We start from the raw sequence: 17,998 nt of genomic DNA on the forward strand, positions 1-17,998 counted from the left end.
ACAGGGGAGGCAATGGTGAAACGGGGTGAGAAACTGAAACAGGATAGGTTAATTTGGGATAGTTTCACCCACAAATAAATATATAAAAAAACAAGAGATTAGTTAGCAGGGTTGAAACAGGGCAGGCAATGGTGAAACGGGGTGAAGGAGTGAAACAGGGAAGGTAAAATTGGGATAGTTTCACCTGCAAATAAATAAATAAAAAAGAGATTAGTTAGCAGGGTTGAAACAGGGCAGGCAATGGTGAAACGGGGTGAAGGAGTGAAACAGGAAAGGTAAAATTGGGATAGTTTCACCCACAAATAAAAAAAATAAAAAAGAGATTAGTTAGCAGGGTTGAAACAGGGCAGGCAATGGTGAAACGGGGTGAAGGAGTGAAACAGGGAAGGTAAAATTGGGATAGTTTCACCTGCAAATAGATAGACATACAGGTGAGAGATTATAGCTAGCAGGGTTGAAACAGGGAAGGCAGGGAGGGAAGGGAGTGACCAAAACATACGGTTACTCCAGTTTCTCCATGGCAGTGTAGGAGAAAGCAGCCAGTGACCCTTCCCCCCTCCCCTTCCCCTTCCTTCCCCCTTCCCTCCCTCCCCTCCCTGTTCTTAGCCCTGATTGGTGTTACGTCACTCTTACGTCATCGCGGGTCAACCAATGAACAGGGAGGTGAGTGTCATTTTTTTTCTCGCGGTATTAAAAGGTTAGGGTGAGTTTGGTTGACTGGTTGAGATATGGTATGTGTGTGTGTGTGTGTGTGTGTGTGTGTGAGAGAGAGAGAGAGAGAGAGAGAGAGAGAGAGAGAGAGAGAGAGATGAATCGTGGTGAATTGTACTATATGAGGTTGTATTGGTGGTGATGGTGGTGGTGGTGATGGTGGTGGTGGTGGTAGTGGTGGTGATGGTGGTGGTGATGCTGACGACCACACCCATAAGAATTCAACTCCCTTCACCTCTCTCTCTCTCTCTCTCTCTCTCTCTCTCTCTCTACCACTTGACTCAGCATCCCCCTCTCCTCCTCCACCTCCTCCACCCCCACCTCCTCCTGCTCCTCCTCCTCCTTCTCCTACTTCTCCTCCTCCTCCTCCTCCTCCTCCTCTTCTGACAGGAATGAACATGACTAAAATACCTCCAGCCTCATCTTCCTCGTAAAATTCCTTCATTCCCTGGACAAAAAAAATAAAAGAGAAGGAGGAAGAGAAGGAAAGAGACGGAGAGAGAGAAAGAGAAAAAAAATAAGGGAAAGGAGAAAAAAGAAGAAACAAGGAAAAAAATATTATGAGGATGGACGACAGGAAAGAGAAGGAAAGAGGAGGAATGAGACAGAGAAAAAAAATAGGAAAAAGGAAAAAAAAGGGAAAGTGGCCCCCAGCATCCCTTCTCTTATCTCTCATTTCATCTCCCGGCGGCAGCATCTCATCTCGCACAGGTGTATATCTCTTACCTGTGTGTCTTTAATTACAGCAGGTGACACTAATGAGGAGGAGGAGGAGGAGGAGGAGGAGGAGGAGGAGGAGGAGGAGGAGGAGGAGGGGAAATATTAATAGTGGAAAAAAAGAAGATAGATTTATGGGCTAGCAAAAGATGAGAGTGTGTGCGTGTGTGTGTGTGTGTGTGTGTGTGTGTGTGTGTGTGTGTGTGTGTGTGTGTGTGTGTGTGTTTTCGGAGACAGATAAACAGACAGACAGATAGGTAGACAGAAAGACTAACATACATAGAAATATATAAATAGATATAGATATACGACTTATTCTTCAATAAAACCCAATAAAGGAAAATAAAAGCAACGAAAATAAGGAAAATAAAACAAAAAGAAATGCAAGACCAGGTAAAAGGGGAATGAGACGGTCACAGCTGAAAGGAGATGAAAGAAAAGAAAAAAAGAGAAGCAGAAAGAAGAGGAAGAAATGAGAGGACCAGACAGGAAAGATTTCGAGAGGAGGGAGGAGAGGGAGACGGAGGAGAGAAGGAGGAGGAGGAGGAGGAGGAGGAAAGGAGGGAGAGAAGGAATGACCCAAATTGCATGGAAGAAGTCAATGAAGGGAAGGGAAGGGAAGGGAAGGGAAGAAGAGAGGAGATAGTTGTTAGTGAAGGAAAGTAAGAGAATGAAAAGGATAGGGGAAAGGAAGGGAAGGGAAAGGAAAAGAAGGGAAGGGTAGGGAAAGGAAAGGAAAGGAAGGGAAGGGAAGGGAAGGGATGAAAAAGGAGTGGACAGAAAAGAAGACAGTGAATGAAAGGGAAAGCAAGGAAAGGAGAGTGAATAGAAGGGAAAGAAAAGAAAGGAGAGGGAATGGAAGGGAAATAATGGGAAGGAGAGGGAAGGAGAGAAAAAAGAAAATGAAGAGAAGGACAAGAATGGAATGGAAAGGTTAGGTCAGGGAGGGAAAGGGAAAGTGAAGCAAAGCGAGGCGTGGGAAGGGGAGGGAAGGGGAGGAGGGAGGAGAGGAGGCCAAAGGAGGGGAGGGAAGGGGAGGGAAAGAGAAGGAGATTATGAGTGAGGGGAGGAAAGAAGAAGGGGGAATATTAAGGAAAGCGAAGGGAGGGAAAGATAAAGAAAAGCAAAGGGAGGAGGAGGAAAGGAAAGCGAAGGGAGGGAAGGGAAAGGAAGGGAAGAGAAAGGAAGGAGAGGAAAGGAATGAGAGAAAAAGGAAAGGTAAGTTAGGTTAGGTTTGGGTTAGGACAGGGAGGGAAAGGTAAGAAGGAGGAAAGGAAAGCGAAGGGGAGGGAAGGGAAGGGAAGAGAGAAGAAGGAGAGGAAAGGAATGAGAGAATAAGGAAAGATAAGTTAGGTTAGGTTTGGGTTAGGTCAGGGAGGGAAAGGTAAAGGAAAGCGAAGGGGAGGAGAGGGAAAGGAAGGGAAGAGAAAGGAAGGAGAGGAAAGGAATGAGAGAAAAAGGAAAGGTAAGTTAGGTTAGTGTGGGTTATGTTAGGGAGGGAAAGGGAAAGTGAGGCAAAGCGAAGCGTGGGGAGACAAGGGAAAGGGAGGTAAGTGGAGGGGAGAGGAGAGCAAGTGGAGGGAGGGGGAGGGCAGGGCAGCACCTCCTCCACCTCCTGACTGGGCTGATCACCGCCTATGAATATTCCACAGAAGTCTTCGCCCCGCGCTCCGAGGGTGAAAACCGGCCTATTTTGTGTTGTCTAATGTATGCGAGTGCAGGGCCGTGTGTGTGTGTGTGTGTGTGTGTGTGTGTGTGTGTGTGTGTGTGTGTGTGTGTGTGTGTGTGTGTGTGTGTGTGTGTGTGTGTGTGTGTGTGTGTGTGTGTGTGTGTGTGTGTGTGTGTGTGTGTGTGTGTGTGTGTGTGTGTGTGTGTGTGTGTGTGTGTGTGTGTGTGTGTGTGTGTGTGTGTGTTAGGGTTCACTTCCGTTTTTATGCTCTAGTTTTCTCCCTTTTCTCTTTTTTTTTGTGTGTGTGTTTGTATATAGTGTCTGGAGGAGGAGCTCTCTCTCTCTCAAACAAACAGGAATCAACAAACAAACGAACAAACGCCATTTTCGCGGCAAAAACAAACATCTTTTCGAGCTGGAGGAAAATATCTCTCCTCCACTTCCTCTTCTCTCCCTTCCTTCCATCCCTCCACTTCCCTCCAGTCCCTCCCTCCCTCTCTCCTTGACCAAATAGAAGTGGACCGGGGCAGTGAGTAGCTTCAGGAGGAGGAGGAGGAGGTGGAGGTGGTGGAGGAGTGGAGGAGGAGGAAGAGAAGGAGGTGTGTCAATATACTAAATCGATTGAGTTGATTTTTTTTTTTTTTTTTTCTCTCAATATTATTTTCTTCTTTCTTCTGCCTGTCCAGTGTGTGTGTGTGGGTGTGTGTGTGCTTGAGAGGAAGCGCGAGTATTGCACATATTTCTTTCTTGTGTCTCTCTCTCTAAATATAAATATTAAATAGAAGAGAGAGAGAGAGAGAGAGAGAGAGAGAGAGAGAGAGAGAGAGAGAGAGAGAGAGAGAGAGAGAGAGAGAGAGAGAGAGAGAGAGAGAGAGAGAGAGAGAGAGAGAGAGAGAGAGAGAGAGAGAGAGAGAGAGAGAGAGAGAGAGAGAGAGAGAGAGAGAGAGAGAGAGAGAGAGAGAGAGAGAGAGAGAGAGAGAGAGAGAGAGAGAGAGAGAGAGAGAGAGAGAGAGAGAGAGAGAGAGAGAGAGAGAGAGAGAGAGAGAGAGAGAGAGAGAGAGAGAGAGAGAGAGATAGATAGAGAAAAAATAAATATACAGAGTAATGAAAATTTGTCGGTCACTCATGAGCTTAAAAAATCAAATAAAATAAAATAAAAAATAAAAATAAAAAGATTCGCAGATACATTTATTTCTTTACATTTCTTTCCCGACCTTATTTTTTTTCTTTAGCATTTTTTAATCAAACTTTTTTTTTCACCTCCGTATTTTTTTTTCTAATCTGAAGAGTCTTTGATCTTCTTGAGAGCTTCCAAGAATTATCATTACTATTATTATTCCAGTAGTAATAGTAGCAGTAGTAGTAACAGTAGTAGCAGCAGCAGCAGTAGTAGTATTAGTAGTAGTAGTAACAGTAGTAGTCAAAAAAAGCCTCTAATCCCTTTCTTTCCACCTGATCCCACACATCATAGGATCGAAACCCTTAACAACAGAGTATAAGGGATCAACACGAAGCCAGGAACAGAGGAGGATCGGCAAGGCTTCGTCGATGCAATATAGAGGGTTCGATGCTGTCCGCGGTGAGGGTACATGCTGCCCTTGTGAATGTGTCAGTGTGTGTGTGTGTTTGTGTGTGTGTGTGTGTGTGTGTGTGTGTGTGTGTGTGTGTGTGTTTCTTGTTTTCTTTTACTTCTCTTCTTTTTTACTTCAATTCCTTCTTCTTTTCCTCCTTTATTCGTTCCTTCTTCCTCTTCTTCCTATTCTTTTTTCTTCTACTTCATTTCTTCGTTTATTATATGTCTGTTTTCTATCTTCCTTTCTCTTCGTTTTGTTTATATTTTACTTTTTTCTTCTTTTTCTTCTTCTTCTTCTTCTTCTTTTTCTTCTCCTTCTTCTTCTTCTTCTTCTTCTTCTTCTTCTTCTTCTTCTTCTTCTTCTTCTTCTTCTTCTTCTTCTTCTTCTTCTTCTTCTTTTCTTCTTCTTCTTCTCCTTCTTCTTCTTCTTCTTCTTCTTCTTCTTCTTCTTTTCTTCTTCTTCTTCTTCTTCTTCTCCTTCTTCAATTTCTTCTCATCATCATTTGCTTTCCTTGTTTTTTCCTTCCTTTTGATCTTCACCTTTTTCCTCCTCCTCCTCCTCCTCCTTCTCCTCTTCCTCCTCCTCCTCCTCCTCTTCTCACCCAACATTTCATTATCTGCTTTCTGCTAAACGTCTGAACGGAAGTGTCGAGGGAGTAACCTGATAATTGTTCTCTCTCTCTCTCTCTCTCTCTCTCTCTCTCTCTCTCTCTCATAACATCAAGAGTTCAAAATCGCCTCTTGAGAAGTGCTACTCTTGATAATGGTTCCTCCTCCTCTTCCTCTTCTTCCTCCTCCTCCTCCTCTTCTTTTTCGCGTGGAGGAGGAGGAAGAGGAAGAGGAGGAGGAGGAGGAGGAGGAGAGTGAGAATAAGATGAATTTCCCATCTCGTTCTCTCCAATTTGATTACGTTCTGTTTCCTCGAGAGAGAGAGAGAGAGAGAGAGAGAGAGAGAGAGAGAGAGAGAGAGAGAGAGAGAGAGAGAGAGAGAGAGAGAGAGAGAGAGATAAGGTTGAACAATTACATGGATAGATAGATGGATAGATAGAAAGAAAGTAAGAAAAAAAGAAAGAAAGGGAAAAAGAAAGAAAAGGGAAGAATAAATAATGAAAGAATAAAAGAAAAAAAGAAAAAAGAAAAAGACAGACAAAGATAGAAAGATAAATAGATAGAGGGGAGGAGAGAGAGAGAGAGAGAGAGAGAGAGAGAGAGAGAGAGAGAGAGAGAGAGAGAGAGAGAGAGAGAGAGAGAGAGAGAGAGAGAGAGAGAGAGAGAGATATGAGTGGGTTGAATAATTACCTCCCTTCTAATTACAGGTTGTTTAAGGATAATCCAGGTGTCATCTCAGGTTCCGGCAATAATAATGACAACCAGGATGTAGTTTGGGAAATGTTAATTAGCGTCCCATTTCCTCAGGTGATGGAGGGGGAGGAAAAATAGGAAAAATTATAAAAGGTGTCAAAAAGGAAAAGAAGGGAAAAGGAAATACACAAAAACACACAAAAACACAAATGACAGAGAAAGGGAAAAATAAGAATGTAATTAATAAGAAAAAACGAGAGAAATAAAAAAAAGGCAAGAAAAGAGAAAACTGAAAGATGAAATTATTAAAAGGAAAAGAAGGGAAAAGGAAATACACAAAAACACACAAAAACACAAATGACAGAGAAAGGGAAAAATAAGAATGTAATTAATAAGAAAAACGAGAGAAGTAAAATAAAAGGGCAAGAAAAGAGAAAACTAAAAGATGAAATTATTAAAAGGAAAAAAGTGAAAAAGAGAAAAATAAGAAAGTAATTAATAAGGAAATGATAATAACGATAAGGTCATGAAAGGGGAGGAAAATAAAAAGAGAAAATGAAAAAAATAACTGAAAAGGAAAAAAACAGTGAAAATGGCAATAAAAGTAAAGGTAATTAAAAAGGAAAATGGGAAAAGTAAAAAGAAATAAAAGAAAGTTAATTAAAGAGAAAAAATGATGAAAATGGTGTGTAAAAATGACAGAAAAAGAGAAAAAAATAAAAAGGAAATAAAAAAAGAAAAAGTTAAAAATAAAAAGTAGAAATGAAAGGAAAGAGGGAAAAGTAAAAAGAAATAAAAGAAAGTTAAGTATAGAGAAAAAAAGAAAAAAAAGGTGAGTAAAAATGACAGAAAAAGAGAAAACAAATAAAAAAGTAAATAAAAAAAGAATATAAATAAAAAGTAGAAATGAAAAAAAAGAGAAAAATAAAAAAGGGAATCAGTAAGAAAAGATAAAGAGTAAAAAGCAAAAAATGACGAAAAAAAGGAAAATAAAAAAACGTGTTGCTAGATGAAAAATGATAAGAAAATGGAGTCTTGAGTTTATATATATTTTCCTTTTCTTCTTCTCCATCATCACTATCATTTGCCTCATCATCATAAAAATCAGATTCTTGCCATATACATTTACCTACTATTATCATTATTATTATCATCGTCATCATCATCATCGTCATCATCATCATCATCATCATCATCATCATCATCATCAAACACTATACTCGGCTTCCCTTCTTATTCTCCTTCATTATCCTTCCAACACTCTCATCGTCATCAACAACAACAAGAACCACAAAATCAAACAAAAGAAAACGGAGAACAAAAGACTCAGGTAAACAAAAGAAAAGAAAAGAAAGGAAAACAAAGAAAAGACACGAACACAACAACACATTCACACACAAACAAAACAAATGACGCAACACACTTATACAACGGGGTGACCCTTCAGTGTTTATCCATCTGCCTGCCTCTCTGTCTGTCTGTTACTCTTCTATAAACACCGATGATGGAACCTTACGTAAGAAAGAGGCAGATGAGGAGGGAGGAGAGAAGAAGCAAGATTAGGAGGAGGAGGAGGAGGAGGAGGAGGCTTCAATATCTTCTAATTAATGTGGGCTAACTGATTAAGCTTCTAAGATTTATAAGGATTACTATTATTCATCATAGTAGTAGTAGTAGTAGTAGTAGTAGTAGTAGTAGTGATAGTAGAAGTAGTTGTTTGATGTTTTCCTGTTTTCATTCCTTAAAAGCGTGGGGGGGGAGGGGGGGAGGGGAGGATGAAGTGTATGGTGATGGGTGACGCTGATAACTCACGTATAGAGAGAGAGAGAGAGAGAGAGAGAGAGAGAGAGAGATGACTGCCTTGACTCATCCGCTCATCCGCCATCTCTCTCTCAATAACATAACCGTTACGGAAACACAGAAAGGGAAGCAATTGTAACCCTTATTGAGAGCAAGCGAGAGAGAGAGAGAGAGAGAGAGAGAGAGAGAGAGAGAGAGAGAGAGAGGAGGGGGAGGGGAAAGATGTTCTGGTTAGGCACAGATCGCACGAGATAAAAATAATAACAATAATAATAATAATAATAATAATAATAATAATAACAATAATAATAATAATAATAATAATGATAAAAATAACTGATATGTATGTATGTATGTATGTATGTATGTATGTATGTATGTATGTATGTATATGTTTGTTTACGTATGAATATAACCACAAATTCATCCTCTCTCTCTCTCTCTCTCTCTCTCTCTCTCTCTCTCTCTCTCTCTCAAGTCGACCTTAATATTGAAAACATATATAAATAACCACCTTGCCTACACCCCCCCCCCCTCCCTCTCTCTCAGTACTGGAGGAGAGGGAGGGAGAGAGAGGGAGAGGGAGAGGGAGAGGGAGGGGGAGAGGGAGCGCATCGGGGTCGTGTCAAGAGTAGATCATTAGAGAGAAACGTTGAGGAGGGAAAAACTCCTTACAGACGGAGGGAGGAAAAGAAACACGAGCTCCACAGGGAAAATATTCAGCAGGGAAAATACTCGGATGGGAAAATACTCCACAGGGAAAAAAATACTCTGCTAGGAAAAATAAATCAACGGCAATTAAAAAAGATCTGGAAGGAATTTACAGGAAAAAAATATTCAACAGGAAAAAATGAAAATATACCACAAGGAAAATACTCCACAGGGAAAAAAAATACTGTGCTCGGGAAAATAAATCAACGGCAAAAAAAATTATGATCTGAAGGGAAATTACTCTACGGGAAAAAATATATTCAACAGGACACAATGAAAATATACCACAAGGAAAATACTCCACAGGGAAAAAAATACTCTGATAGTGAAAATAAATCTACAACAAAAAAATACGATCTGGAAGGAAGTAACTCTACAGGAAAAAAATATATATTCAACAGGGGAAAAATACCAAGCAATGAAAATACACAAGGAAAATACTCCACAGGGAAAAAAAAATTGTAGGGTAAATATTATCTGCAAAGAAATTTCTGTACGGGAAAAAAAATCGATACAGGGAAAAAACTTGAAATGTGAAAAAGCTTACAGGGAAAAAAGTTTTTGACAAGGAAAATACTTCGCAGGGAAAAATATTTGGCAGGGAAAATACTCCTCCAATATTTGTGTATTTCTTTCTATTTTTCCTCTTCTCTCCCCCTTTCACACTCTTTTTTTTCCTCTTTACCTTCCTCTTCTTTCTTCCTAACTCTCAATTCCGCTCTTTCCCTCTCCCCCTTTCCCTCGCCATCTCCCTCTCCCTCTCCCTCCCCCTCCCTCTCCCTCCCTCAGCCAGGTATGCACTAAAAATATAAATAAACGAGGTAAGAACATCCAGGTACCTTTCGTAAGAGCACAAGTATTTAGGGTCCCAGGTAAGGCAGGTGTATGGGCGACTGATCTAATTACAACTTTTTAAGAACTCAAGTGGAGGGGAGAGGAAGTAGAGAGAGGGAGAGGAAGGGAATGAGGGAGTGGATGAAAGAGAGAGGGAGAAAGAGGAAGAGGGGTAGGGAGACTTAGAGTTAGTTAGAAGGGTATAGAGAGAGAAGGAAAGAAGGGAAGGAAGGGAGGAGAAAGGGGAGAGAGAGAAAAGGAGGGAAAGGTAAATATATGGGAAAAGTAGTAGTAGTAGTAGTAGTAGTAGTATGAACTCCCTCTCCCTCTCCCTCTCTCTCTCTCTCTCTCTCTCTCTCTCTCTCTCTCTCTCTCTCTCTCTCTCTCTCTCTCTCTCTCTCTCTCTCTCTCTCTCTCTCTCTCTCTCTCTCTCAAACATGAAAGGTCCCTCCGTTTCTCTAAGGACTGAAAGAGGAATAAGTGTGGAGGAGGAGGAGGAGGAGGAGGAGGAGGAGGTGGAGGAGGAGGAGGAGGAGGTGGAGCAGGAGGAAGAGGAGGAGGAGGAGGAGGAGGTGGTGATGGCAGTCAGTCTCCACCACTTCCATCATCACCACCAGAACATGACAAGTGGTGGTGATGATGGTGGTGGTGGTGGTGGTGATGATGATGATGATGATGATGGTGGTGGTGGTGGTGATGATGATGATGATGATGATGATGGTGGTGGTGGTGATGATGGTGGTGGTGGTGGTGGTGGTGGTGGTGGTGATGATGGTGGTGGTGGTGGTGGTGGTGGTGGTGGTGGTGATGATGATGATGATGATGATGATGATGATGATGATGGTGGTGATGATGGTGGTGGTGGTGGTGGTGGTGGCGATGATGGTGGTGGTGGTGGTGGTGATTTTGGTAGTGAATATAATCTTGTGTCTTACTACTACTACTACTACTACTACTACTACTACTACTACTACTTAATTAATCTTGTGGGACTTATTTTCTTCATTAGAGATATTCGAATTAACATGATCTCTCTCTCTCTCTCTCTCTCTCTCTCTCTCTCTCTCTCTCGCTCTCTCTCTCTCTCTCCCCATTTCCTCCTTTTTTTTCTCTCTCTCCCTTCTTTCCTCCCTTCCTTCCCTCCCTTCCTTTCTCTCCCTTCTTCCCTCCTTCCCTCCCTTACATGAGAGTAGGATGCAGGAAGACACCATTTACACTACTTGTTCTCTCCCTTCCTCCCTCTTCCTTCTCTCCCTTCCTCCCTCTTCCTTCTCTCCCCTCCTTCTTCCTCTCCCCTCATCTTACCTTCCTTCTCCCTCTCCTTTTTTGCTTTTTTCTTCCATTCAGTTTTATTTTTTATCTTCTCCCTTCTTCGTTTCGCCTTATCTCCCTTCCTTCTCCCTTTTTTCTTCCTTCCCTCCCCTTCCTTATCTTCCTCCCTTCTTCCTGGCTTTCTTTCATTCATTTTGCCTTTTTTTATTTTCCCTCCTCTTCCTTCCTCTTTCCTCCTTCCTCCTCTCCTTCTTCCTCTCTCCCTTCATTCTTCTTTCTCTCTCCTCATCTTTTCTCCCTCGCTTTCTTCCATTCATGCTGCCTTTCTTTTTTTCTTACTTTCTCTTTTATTTCTTGCTTCCTTCTTCTTTTACCTCTCTTTCTCTCTCTTCATTTTCCCCTCTCTCTTCTTCTCCTCGTTTCTTTTCTTCATTCTCCTTTTTCTTCTTTTACCTCCTCCTTCTTCCTCTCTTCATCTTTTCTCCCTCTCTCTCTTCTCCCTCGATTTCTTTCATCTATTCTCTTCTTTAAATTTCTCCCTTATTTCTTCCTCCCTTCTTCTTTTACCTCCTCCTTCTTCCCGTCATCTCCTCTCTTCATCTTTCCTCTCTCTCTCTTTTCCCTCACTTTCATTCATTCTCCCTTTTAATAACGTTCTCCCATACCTCTTCCTTCCTTGCTCTCCACTTTCTCCTAATACCGCTTTTAAGAACACGCTAATACTTTTTAATGCCGGTATTTATAAAGCTTGAGTGATTTACAGAGTTAGCGGAATGTTGGATGGCGTTCAAACTAACTAATCAATCTATTTTTTTTTTCCTCTTTTTTTTTTTTTTTTTTTTTCCTTCGTCATACGTTCGCTAATAAGTGTTACGGATTTTCGAATTAACCGAGTGACGTGAGAATGCGGTCAGGGTATTTTTTTTTGGGGGGGTTGATATATATATTTTGTATGTCTATTTCATCTATGTCTGTCTTGGCGTGGTGGTGGTGGAATGGAATTTAGTTGAAGGGGTGAAGATTGTGAACTATTCTTTTTCTTTTTGTTGTTGTTCTTGTTTTTGGATGAATGGGATAAGAAAGTGTTTTAAGATTACATTATTTCCTATCTCTTCTGTATAATCTTTTCTCACTGGGATCTTTTTTTTCTTTTTTTTTTTGGAGGGTTGAATGGTATTAGAAAGTGTTTTAAGATTACATTATTTCCTATCTCTTCTGTATAATCTTTACTCACTGGGATCTTTTTTTTTTCCTTTTTTTGGTTGAATGGTATTAGAAAGCGTTTTAAGATTATATTATTTCCTATCTCTTCTGTTTTATATTTTTTATATCCCTATTTTTAACTTCTTTATTCCTTTTTCTTCCCTATTTTTCTGCCCTTCTGTTCCTCTTTCTTCTTTCTCTTCCCTATCTTCCTTATCCATCTCTGTTTCCCTGCACAAAAAAGATAAAAATTCCCTCCATATCAAGACCTAAAATTCGTAAGCCACTAACTATTTTTCTTTTGTTAATTCGAAGTACATTTCAACCCTCAATCCTCATATATAAAGTTACTCCATCCATCTTTATTTCCAGAACTCAAAACAATTACTATTCGCAAAGGAACTATTTTTTGTTTTAATCGAGGTACATTTTATCATCATTCCTTATATATATAACCTTATTTTTAACTTCTTCCTTCCTTTTTCCTCCCTTTTTTTCTTCCTCTCTCTTCCTCTTTTTTCTTTCTCTTCCCTATCCATCGATATTTCCCTACACAAAAACGATAAAATTACCCCACTTATCAAGACCTAAAATTCGTAAACCACTATTTCTTATTGTTTACTCACAGTACATTTTATTCTTCAATCCTTACATTTAAACTTACTCTTTTTATCTTCATTCCCAGATCCTAAAACAATATTATTCCCACGCAAACCATGACCCACAATTCACAAGCCAGTAACCAGGAAGAAAATATTTGAAGCATACATCATTCACAAGTTCCCCCTTATCGACGACCCCATAAAACCTCAGCCCATTGATGTTGTTGATGATGATGATGATGATGACGGAGCACAAACTGATAATTGGTGCACAGCGCTCGGCTATCCATCAAGAAATTACAGTTAATCGGTCGTTACAAGGGCGGGGTGGATAATATATTTTGGGGGTAAGAAGGCCTTGGTGGATTCTTCTTTCCGGGGAGTGCAAATGTGACAGATAGACAGAAAGATAGACTGCATGAGAGTGTAGAGGTGAAATAAAGACAGAGATAGGCTTGGAACAGGCTTGGCAGTCACTTCGTGGGTGCCAATACCATAGATACATTCAAGAAGAAGAATGTGAGGTATAAACAGATAGGTAGAGAGACAGATGTATAGATAGATAGACAGAAAGATAGACTGCATGAGAGTGTAGAGGTGAAATAAAGACAGAGATAGGCTTGGAACAGGATTGACAGTCACGTCGTGGGTGCCAATACCATAGATACATTCAAGAAGAAGAATGTGAGGTATAAACAGATAGGTAGAGAGACATATGTATAGATAGACAGACAGAAAGATAGAGAGTGTAGAGGTGAAATAAAGACAGAGATAGGCTTGGAACAGGATTGACAGTCACGTCGTGGGTGCCAATACCATAGATACATTCAAGAAGAGGTTGGATAGATTCATGGATAGCGAGGATAAGTGGGGTTAGGCCTCTTGCAGACTCCTTACGTTCTTACAGATTGAAAGATAGACGAACAGATAGGGGGATAGAGATAGACAGAGAGAAAGAAGAGTGCAGAAGTGATGAAGTCAGATAGTTAGAAAATAAAAAGAAAGACGGACAGAAAGATAGAAAGATAGATGAAGATAAAGATAGTTTGACACATATATTACCTATCTATTCATCTATTCATTCATTTATTTAAAGGAGAGAAAAATAAATAAACAGACAGAAGGGCTGCTATATGGACAGATGGACAGAATAGGATAGACAGAATTACCGAAAGAAAAGTGAGTGTTAAGGTGAGGTTAGGAACGCAAGGTGCAACGGGACGCGCCAGGTAGTCGTGTTGTAGTCGTGTTGTAGTCGTGTTGTAGTCGTGTTGTGGTCGTGTTGTAGTCGTGTTGTAGTCGTGGTCGGGTTGTTAGCGTGAGGGGAGCCGCGCCCCCTCCCCCCTTCACTCAATTACCCGCTACCCGATCCGCCGCGTCTTCACGTCTTAATAAGTGGACTAATTAGAAGAAAATTGATCTGCCAGGGCAGGTAATAACAGCGGGGGATTATCCGAAGTTGTGGCGGATAAGTTACATGGCGGGGTGCACTACTACTACTACTACTACAACTACTACTACAACTACTACTACTACTACTACTACTACTACTACTACTACTACTACTACTTCTACTACGACTACTACTACTACTACTACTACTACTACAACTACTACTACTACTACAACTACTACTACCACTACTACTACTACTACTACTACTACTCCTACTCCTACTACTACTACTACTACTACTACTATGATTATCTACTTATTATTACGACTACTATCATTACTACTTCTATTGCAGCTACCACTACTACTATTACTATCATTACTACCACTATTATTACTACTATTAAAACTACAACTATTACTATTCTCATCATCTATCTTTTTTTTCTTCTTTTCTTTTGTTTCTATTTAGTAGTTGTTATTGTGGTTCTTCTTTTATTATTATACTCATTACTACTACTACTACTACTACTACTACTAATAATAATAATAATAATAATAATAATAATAATACCACTACATATGCTGCCGCTGTTTATACTTTTTCTACTATAACTCTCTCTCTCTCTCTCTCTCTCTCTCTCTCTCTCTCTCTCTCTCTCTCTCGCCAGGTGTAAACGGCCTCTAAAAGTTACCTGGTTCAGTCCGTAACTTGTAAAATCCATCAGCGTGCTAACTTTGTCCCGCTAACTACATACATACACACACACACACACACACACAGACACACACACACACACACACACACGTACACACAGACAGATCTCACACATGAACGCCGCCGTACACACGATGGCACAAAGCGATCATCTCTCTCTCTCTCTCTCTCTCTCTCTCTCTTGATTATTTATTGGTAAGAAAAAGAAAAATATACAAAATTACAAAAAAAAGAACAAAAAATAGAAGAAGAAGAAGAAGAAGAAAAGAAGAAGAAGAAGAAGAAGAAGAAGAAGAAGAAAAAAAAAGAAGAAAACGAAAACAAAAATCACAACAAATAACACAAAAAAACGAAAAAAGAAAGAAAAAAATATGAAAAATATGAAAAAAAATTGGAGGCGGATCAGGAAAAAGAGGAAGAGGAAGAAGAAGAGGAAGAGGAAGAGGAGGCCTGCGGTTCCATGGGTCAGTCTGAATCTCTTGAAGCAAATCCTCTTACTCTTTACGGGCGAAGAAATTTAGTGAGAAACGCTATGAAGAGGGGAAGAAGAGGGGGGGAGGAAGCGAGGGAAGAAGAGGGTGAGGGAGAGGAAGGGAGAGTGGGAGGGTAGGAAGGAGATAAGGGAGGAAGGATCGGTAGGAGAGTAGGTGAGTGAGAGAAATAGGGGAGGGGTAGAGAGAAAGGGGGGAGAGGAAGGGAGGGAAGAAGAGGGTGAGTGAGAGTAAAATAGGATGGGAGAGTGAGGGTAGGAAGGAGGAGGAGATCAGGGAGAAAGGAAGGGTAGGAGAGAAGATAAATGAGAGAAAGTAGAAGGGAGGGGAAGAGGGAAAGAAGGGAACAAGGGAGAAAAATGGAAAAGAGAGGAGGAAAATATGAAAAAAAGGGAGAATAAGAAAGGGAGGAAGGGAGAGTAGGAAAGATGATACGGGAAGGAAGAAAAGAGGAGGGGAGAAGTAAAGTAAGGGAGAGTAAAGAGTAGAGGAGAAGAAGAGGAAGAAGAGGAGGAGGAAGAAGATATGAAGAAAGGAGGAAAGGAGGGAGAGTAGGAAAGAATATGGGGAGGGAGAGTAAATTAAAGTAAGGGAGGATAAGGGAGAAGATTAAGAGAAGGATAATGATGGAGAGATAAGGAGGGGAGGGAAAGCAGGAAGAAGATAAGGGAAGGAGGGAGAGAGAAGAGGAAGAAGGGAGGAGGAGGGAAAGAGGAGGAGGATGGGAAGAAGGGGAGTGTAAGGGAGGAAAGGAATGAGGGGAAAAAGGCAGCATGACATCTACGTATTTAAGTCAGATATAACGCTCCCTACCCCCTCTCTCTCTCTCTCTCTCTCGGCGCAGAGTGAAGAGTGACAGTCTGATAACTTTTCCCGCTGTTACGGTTTGTGTACGTGTGTGTGTGTGTGTGTGTGTGTGTGTGTGTGTGTGTGTGTGTGTGTGTTTGTTTATGGCACTAGTTTTAATTACTACTACTACTACTACTACTACTACTACTACTACTTCCTTTCCCTTCCCTTCATCATCCCTTCCTTCTGTTCTTTCTTTCCTATCTTCCTTTCTTTATTAACTTTCCTTGCTTACTATCTTTCTTTATTTCTTTACTCTCTTGCCAGCTATCGTAATGTCACTACTGCTACTACTACTACTACTACTACTACTACTACTACTACTATTGCTCCTATTAATTATATGCAACAAACAGCATCATTCTTATTTGTTTACCCACTAGAATTTTTTTGCACTCGTTGTATTCACAGTCAACAGAACCTCCTTCTCTTCCTCCTCCTCTTCCTCCTACTCCTCCTCCTCTTTCGCCTTCTCTTTCACCTCCTCCTTCGCTGTTCTCCTTCTCTCAGTCTTTCTTCTCCTCAACAAAGATCTTCGTGTATCGCTCGTGCTTATGTGTTTGTGTGTGCGTGTGCGTGTGTACGTGTGTGTGTGTGTGTGTGTGTGTGTGTGTGTGAGGTGGGTGGGTGTCCGGGGGGGTGTAACTTAATTTTAATCATAACATAACCCTGATACACAGAGTAGTAGTAGTAGTAGTAGTAGTAGTAGTAGTAGTAGTAGTTGTTGTTGTTGTTGTTGTTGTTGTTGTTGTTGTTGTTGTTGTTATTTTTGTTGTTTTAGTTGTTGTTGTTGTTGTTGTAAGAGGAGGAGGAGGAGGAGGAAGAGGAGCAGGAGAAGGAAGACGAAGAAGAACAAAACAATAACAATAACAAGAACAAGAAGAACAAGAAGACAGAAGAAGAAGAAGAAGAAAAAAGAAGGAAAAAGAAGAAGAAGAAGAAGAAGAAGAAGAAGAGGAGGAAGAAGAGAAGAAGAAGAAGAAGAGAAAAAGAAGAACAAGGAGAACAAGAAGAACAAGAAGAGGAAGAGGAGGAAGAAGAAGAGGAGGAAGATAATGAGGAGGAGGGAGAGAACATCACTAACCTAACCTTTACCAGAAACAGACAAAATACATGTCCAAACACTTACTCTCCTGCTGCCCCCGATGTCAATGAAGGCCGTTTCCTGTTTAATTAAGGGAGATACACGCCCTCCCTGATCACCTGGGCCGCACTAGACTTACCTGGAGGGAGAGAAAGAGAAAGGACATAATTAGCAGGTATCATTAACGTTATACAGGTAAAAAAAGGTTAAAAAAAGGGAAAATGAGGTTAATATGAGTTTTTGGGGTGTTTTTGCATTTTACAGAGAGAGAGAGAGAGAGAGAGAGAGAGAGAGAGAGAGAGACCTAACCAATTTATAGCAATCTCCGGTTTTGGGGATAATCCACCGACCCCTACACACACACACACACACACACACACACACACACACACACACACACACACAGTACAGACTTTAGATACGAAAATAAGCGTTATGTATTCTCTCTCTCTCTCTCTCTCTCTCTCTCTCTCTCTCTCTCTCTCTCTCTCCTGCACCTGTTAGTAATTGGCTCACCTGTCCCTTTTTTTCTTAAGCTAAATATTTCTGTTTGACGTCACTAATATGAAGCACCTGAGCATCTTGGACCGAAATAAACACATGAATAAATAAACAAATAAATAAATAAATAATAATAATAATAATGATAATAATAATAATAATAATAATAATAATAATAATAATAATACGAAAAAGATGATGAAGAAGAAATAAAAGAAGGAAAACTACCAATAGCAACACGGAGGAGGAGGAGGAGGAGGAGGAGGAGGAGGAGGAGGAAAAGGAGGAGGAGGAAAATTTTAAAAGAATGGAATAAAGTTACTCTTAATGTCGACCTTGACTGTGTGTGTGTGTGTGTGTGTGTGTGTGTGTGTGTGTGTGTGTGTTTGTGTGTGTGTGTGTGTACTTAAAATTACCCAGTGCACCTCGGCGTGTCTTGAAGTGCGTGTGTGAGTGTGTGTGTGTGTGTGTGTGTGTGTGTGTGTGTGTGTGTGTGTGTGTGTGTGTGTGTGTGCGTGGTTTTAAGAGTCTGCACTTAAGTGAAATGTAAACATACAGCGTCGTGT

The 17,998-nt window shown here is 40.7% G+C and overlaps 2 long non-coding RNA genes across 2 annotated transcripts in view; both read right to left on the bottom strand.

Moving 5' to 3' along the window:
- LOC126996975 (uncharacterized) overlaps positions 1-17,080 on the bottom strand; it is a 139,861-nt gene extending 122,781 nt beyond the window's left edge. Inside the window, exon 1 of the long non-coding RNA XR_007751783.1 lies at positions 16,977-17,080. This is a non-coding gene — a long non-coding RNA (uncharacterized LOC126996975). The remainder of the gene's footprint in view (positions 1-16,976) is intronic.
- Positions 11,944-13,454, bottom strand: LOC126996976 (uncharacterized). The gene is made up of 2 exons (XR_007751784.1): positions 12,380-13,454; positions 11,944-12,061 (listed from the first exon to the last, which is right to left on the bottom strand). It is a non-coding gene; the product is annotated as an uncharacterized LOC126996976 (long non-coding RNA).
- Positions 17,081-17,998: the final 918 nt, after the last annotated feature.

Source organism: Eriocheir sinensis, chromosome 11, assembly GCF_024679095.1.
Source record: "Eriocheir sinensis breed Jianghai 21 chromosome 11, ASM2467909v1, whole genome shotgun sequence".
In the NCBI taxonomy this organism is placed as follows: Eukaryota; Metazoa; Arthropoda; class Malacostraca; order Decapoda; family Varunidae; genus Eriocheir; species Eriocheir sinensis.